Source organism: Melozone crissalis, unplaced genomic scaffold (genome assembly GCF_028551555.1).
Source record: "Melozone crissalis strain CALT ecotype California unplaced genomic scaffold, PUWL_Pcris_2 ptg000036l_1, whole genome shotgun sequence".
Lineage (NCBI taxonomy): Eukaryota > Metazoa > Chordata > Aves > Passeriformes > Passerellidae > Melozone > Melozone crissalis.
Genome location: NW_026535814.1, coordinates 696,119 through 702,378, shown reverse-complemented (window position 1 = coordinate 702,378; position 6,260 = coordinate 696,119).

Sequence of the window (6,260 nt, the reverse complement as noted above, 5' to 3'; positions counted from 1 at the left end):
GCACAGATGTAATTGAAAAACCCAAATATGTTAGCACACATGGCAGGAGACCTGTGAATTTATTGAAGAAGGTTAGGAGTAAGAATAGCTGCTTGCTAATACCATGTCCAGGCCTTTACTTCAGACATGTTTTATTGCAACCATTGGCCACTGTTTCCATTCAGAAACTGAAAATCACACATGGATATTCCCTCACTGAAATGAACCTCAGTGCACAGAGCCATGTGAGATAATCTAAGAAAAACAGGGAATTGATTTAGCTTGAACAATCTGTTTGAATGCACAGGAATTAGCAAAACTTGAGGTAGATTTTGAAAATAAGGTTTTATTTGTCTTCCTCAGGAAAAAAAAGGCTGTATATGGATAATTAGTATGCTTCCATATTGCTGTGTTTGTATCAGAGTAAGGCATATTGACAATATTCTATAGAATTTGTACATTCTATATGTCTTCATGTCCTTATTAGCTTGTGTTTATATATGATGGAATTGCCTTATATAAGGCTCAACATTTGAAATGTGTATATCTTTCCTTAACATACTACTGTCAAAATTGTATGGAGTGGGAGAGGTAGGATATATTGAGGAGAAGATAAGGTAATGGCTGCATATTTTTCCAATATTTATTCCAGGGTCTTTTGTGGTACTCATTTCCATAGTAATATAATAGTTCATGCCCTCATTCTTCATTTTTCTGAAGGTAAACAAGCAGGAATTGAGATTCTTAGCTGAAAAAACTAAAATATTTCAGAATGGGATTTTTCTGTCAAAGATGGCACTGAAATTTAGATCTCTGTAGTCCTAAACCATTGTTTTAATCCAAATTCAGCTAGACTTTTACTGCAGGTGAAAGTAATTAAATTAATTATTCACTAAATAAAATAATAATGGTTTTAATTTTTTAATGTTTTCCAAATCATCTCCACCTGACTGATGTACCTACACCAGGCAAAATTAAGAGAAAACATCTGTCATTTGAAATACTTAGAGAGAATTTTTCATAAAAGTTTTCTCAGTCTCAGATCAGGAATTCTGCCTCAGTATGAGGATGTAGAACATGAACTGGACAAACCTAGAAAATAACTGTCTATCTCTGGATTACATGGAATGTCCTTTTCTAGAATACCTCATTTAGAAGGAATCTGAATGTTATAAGACAACGCCCTGGAGTCATCGAAGAACATGTGCAGTAAGTTCAGACCACATATCTTTTCTCACTATTACATTTTTCTTTGAACTCATCCCTGTGGGGAACACTCAGTGTCATGTTGCGCCAATACGTGTGAGAGGTTTCAGCATTGCTACCATTTCTTAAAGATGACACCTGTTTCTGAGGAAACTGTATTCTAGAACAAAGCACACAAGTGTAAAACATTCAGTGTGTTGCAGTATGACTTGAGTTTCTGTAGCACAGAAGCTCTTTTAATAGGGAAGACAACACAGAGTCACTGCCTGTGGAGGGACAGAATGTAAGAAAATAGTGCAGAAGGTAGTCTCACACCTGAGGGGTTGCAGCTGTACTAATCACCAAAGATTAGGAACAGGCCTGCCCTTAATAGGCCACAGCTGTGTCCAATAAGACGAGTGCTACAAAAGAGTGAGTTAGCTGGTTGAGGAGAGAGTTGGAATTTGTTGGCTGTGCTGTGAAGAGAGAGTTTGTTGGTTGTGCTGTAAAGAAGGAGGAGTCAGTGCTGTGAGGAAATGTCCATGAGAAATCACTGAGAAGGTATGGGAGCTTCACAATATGATGACAACAACTGCCAGGAGCTGGCAGCTGGACGGTAACTGCCTTTTCAGCCACTGCACTTGCTGTCTGCAGGTGCCGCAAGCTCCTCCTCTCCTGGCCGGGGATGGACCACTCCTTGTGGTTTGGTAGGCTCCAGAGCTGGGCCTCTCTGCCTCTGCTATCACCAACATTTTTGTAGCAGACCTGATTCTTCCTCGGGGGCTTCCCTGGAGCTGCTGAATCCCCTTGGGCTCCCTTGCTCTGGAGCTGCCCTGCTGCAAGAGAAGCTCCTGAGACCTGAGATCAGCCTCTCCGCTGTGGGTCTGGCTGGTTGTGAGGTGCTCCATGCAAGGAAACAGGAGGAATGTCTGACTTAGTTAAAAAAACTTTTTGTTGTTGTTGTTTTCTGGGGGGCTTTGGGGTTTTTTGGGGTGGGTTTTTTTTTGTTTTGTTTTGTTTTGGTTTTTGTTTTTTGGGGTTTTTTTTAGCATCTAATTTCTGCCAGGTGACAGTTGTCTGGGCCACCCATATCCCTCAGAGAGCTGCTCTCATGGTGTGCTTAAGCTGAGAGACCCTGCATCCAGGTGCTCAAGGAGGAGATAGTTCTAATTAATCTGCTTATTTTGTATTGGAAGTATGCTTATGTATTGGGTTCGTGGTTTGTGGCCTGGTTTAAGTAGTGGCAATGAGGGAGGGAGGGAAAGAGTGTGCCGTGCTGCTAAAGGGATGGCTCTCACTTTGAAAGAACATTTCAGGGACACTGAGTTCCAAAGAAATCTTTGCAAACATGCCACTTTGCAAACTGCACTTTGTGAATATGAATACAATTGCATGAGTGACTCAGAAGTCCACGTTCTTTACTCCAGGGAGTTCTCAGTTTCTTAACCCATCCAGAAATCCAGTGATGACTTTTTAGCATCAGTATCAATAATTACATTATATTCTTATAAGATGACACACTGGGAGTGAAGTGTGTGGGAAAAATGCAGTTGTGAAGAAATTAAAAACAAATGTCAAGAATACCAGGATAAAGACAGTATGGGAGAAACAGAGAAGGAAAAATAAGAAACAAGGGACAGAAGCAACAGAACTTTCTCTATGGATGACTGAAGACACATCAGTGAAAAATGGCAAAAATAACCACTCTTTTCCACAAAAACCAGCTTTGGCTCTTAGGCTTTAGGCAAATCTTGTGCTGACACCAACAGATGTATTGCATGGTCTCAAAAGGAATATTCAATTCTGATTGCTCCATAGGAATCCAGCCCTCCCTGCTGAATGAATTGAATGCTCCAAATTTAAGAACAAACAAACATTTCTACTTCATCATATTTCAGTTTTGCTAGTATGATCTGTGATTTGAGACTGTACACTTAATGTATTTCTGAAGTTGTAAATTATCAAATGCAAATTATTAAAAATCCAAAGGTCATGACTTCCAAACTGTTGTTTCTCATCCTTTTTTGCTTATTTAAAGTCTGTGTTTCTGCTGAGGATTTTAAAGCTTATGTCCCTGAACTGCATATTCAATATAAAGAGTTATAGCTATATATGCATACTTTGTAATGCTTTGAATGACAAGGACACTTTAAGAATATAGAATAATGCATCTTCAATGAAATAATCTCACTGTTATCAGTGAGATCAAATAAAAGTAAAATACTACTTAGCAAAGCAAGAAAGGTAATCTGATTTTAATTAGCTTCTGCGCTAGGACAATTGATAGCCAAACACCGCAAAATCAAGAAGTCCCTGTGATATAAGTATATTCAAAAAGTGAGAACTAAAACATAGCAATTAAAACTATGTTTTAAATTTAGTTCAACTCATAAATTCTCAGCAGCATGAAATATAGCAAATATTAAAATCATATGAGAATAAATCAATGTGTTTTCACCTCTAAAGCTTTTTATTCTCCCCAGTAGCATCAGCAAGGTTAACCCTTTCTTTGAATGTTTTAGGCTACTAAACATCTGCAGTTAGGCTTAATAATAATGATAGTAAAAGGTAATAAAAAGCAGGAAATCTATTATGTTAATTTATTTGTATTAATTATAACTTAGCTGAAGAGCTGTACGCTTGTGTTCAGAATCCCCTTCCTCACATATTATTCTAAGAAGACACTACCAGCATCAAAGTTGAATGGTTTTATGAATGTTTATTTTCAACAGTAAACTATACAGACTAAGCCTCTGTGTTTCAGGTATCTTCCCCTTCTTAGATAATGTGTGTTCTGCCTCTTGGTTCTTTTTGGTCCTCTCTATAGCCTCCAAGAGATTCTGATTCCCTATATGCCCCAAACAGAAAAATAAAGAACACTTACAGCAGCCATGGCTGTCATAAAAAACATCAAGAGGAATACCTCTGTGGTATTTGTTGATACAAGCAGGAAAATGTGTTCCGCATTTCGGTGGTAGGTACTTATTTACACCTTTGGGCAATTTTTCTGAGAAATTGCTGAACACGCTGAAATACCTAGGCTATTGGAGAGCTTTTATTAGCTTATAAGTTGTTTTGCTTGGTTACCTTGCTACTTGCATAATTCTGAACAAATATCTCTGCATATAACATGTTTAAAACCAGCATAAAAGACAGACATCAAACATTTAAATTTGACTGACTTGAGCAACTGATTTATAACTCATACAGCTCCACTTTCCAAAAAACTTTCAGTTCTTGTAATTATCTTTTTGAATGTAGTAAAACATTTTATACTCACTCTGCACTTTATTAGTGCATTCTATGCCATTCTTTGTAAACCTTATTACTTGCACAAAAATCACATTGCAGTATTTCTTCTTTTAATTAACCTCTTTGGCTACAAGATAATATATCAAAATTGCCTTGTGGGTAAAGATGTTGTGAAAAGCATTACTGTGAAAAGAAACAATAGAGAACTAGAAACAGTAAATTCTTGGTTCTGTTCATAGCTTGCTCACAGAGCAAGCACACGAAGGTTTTTCTGAGTATTTTATGATTACATTTCCAGATATTTTATCTAAATCTACCTTTGTCCACTTTCAGACTGAATTCTGGAATCACTAAAAATTCATCATACCATTTAAAGTTAAGGAAGAACTACAATCAGTGAAGTCCGCAGTTGTTTGGTATCCTTAAACCCAAACACCTTTGAAGTACAGATTCTGAAAAGTGAAAGGTATAAAAGAAATGGAATCATAAAAAAATGAAAAAAAATCTGCTTTATTCTCTGCACTGCTCTTTTTAGAAATTTTCATTCCTATTCTTACATTTTACTCTTAGAGTGATGTTGTCAAATAACATATTTACAATAATACTCAGTAAACCAATTGTTATAATAATGTGCACTATTTAGGAGTCCCTAATTTGGGACGGAACTGTCACAATCAGATGCACAACAACACCCTTTTGGTATTTTTGTACATATGGCTCTTGGAACTCAGATTTGGCCAGATTTGAAACTGTATATATGTTGGATGTGCTGATTACTGTAATTTAAGGCAAAGTATTGATGGATTCAGACTATATAGATAATTATTTCTTGTGTAGTTTAGGGAAAGGACCTTTGTCATGTCGGCTTGCAAGGAACCACTTTGTCACTAAAAACCAGGAAAGAAACTCTCTAATCAGTTTGTTATGTCTTGTTATGTTAGAAAGCTGATATTTCTTCAATATGTTGGGTGCATGGTGATAGCTTCACCTAATACACACATCCACTTTCAAAATTTCTCACTATATATACACTGTAGCAAATAAAGAAATTAATGTTCATTTGCTGTAAGTTCCATATTTCTCTTCATTGATTAGTATTCTATTTCCTGTTTGTTTTCTCACTTCTCATGCTAATTAGCCCAGTTCTTCAGTCTTTTTATTATCTTTTTCCCAAACAGCACATCCAGTACAACTGCTGAACTGACTTGGTTATTTTCTTCCTTATCTTAAGTTTCTGCAAAATGTCCTTGCGGTTCATGAATTTTGCATTACTTGTGTCCACTTTCAAAAATAGATGTGTCTGCAAGGCTTTGTTAACATCCTTCTAGATCTGAGATAATTGAATTAGATCAGTGTTGATTACACTTGTTTCAGCGAAATTTTAAGTTTCAGTAATTTTCCCAAACCATGTTCCCACAATACTGGCTTATCATAACCTTGCTAAATGCTGGCTCTAATGGCAGATGACAAAGTGTAAAATTACATTGCCTCAAAATAATTAAAACCATTAATTAGAAGAGATAATTAAAATAATTAATTTTAAAAATTATGAGTAAAGTTATGTCATTTCCCACACTAGTTGGCACAAGGCTTATTAGTCACAGATGTAGAGAGTTAAAACAAAGCCACATTTATCCCTAGTGTTTGTAGTAAGCACTGCATGATACAAAACAAAGCATTAATCCTAGATAGGGATCAAACGCTATTGTGCTAAGGTTAAAAGAATTTTCCCCCACTGCTGCATAAACTCCTTTAAAAGAACACAACTTGTTGGGTAACACTTTTAACTACAAGGCCTGTGACTGTCCACAAAAGTATGTTCTACATCCTTTCCGCATATACTT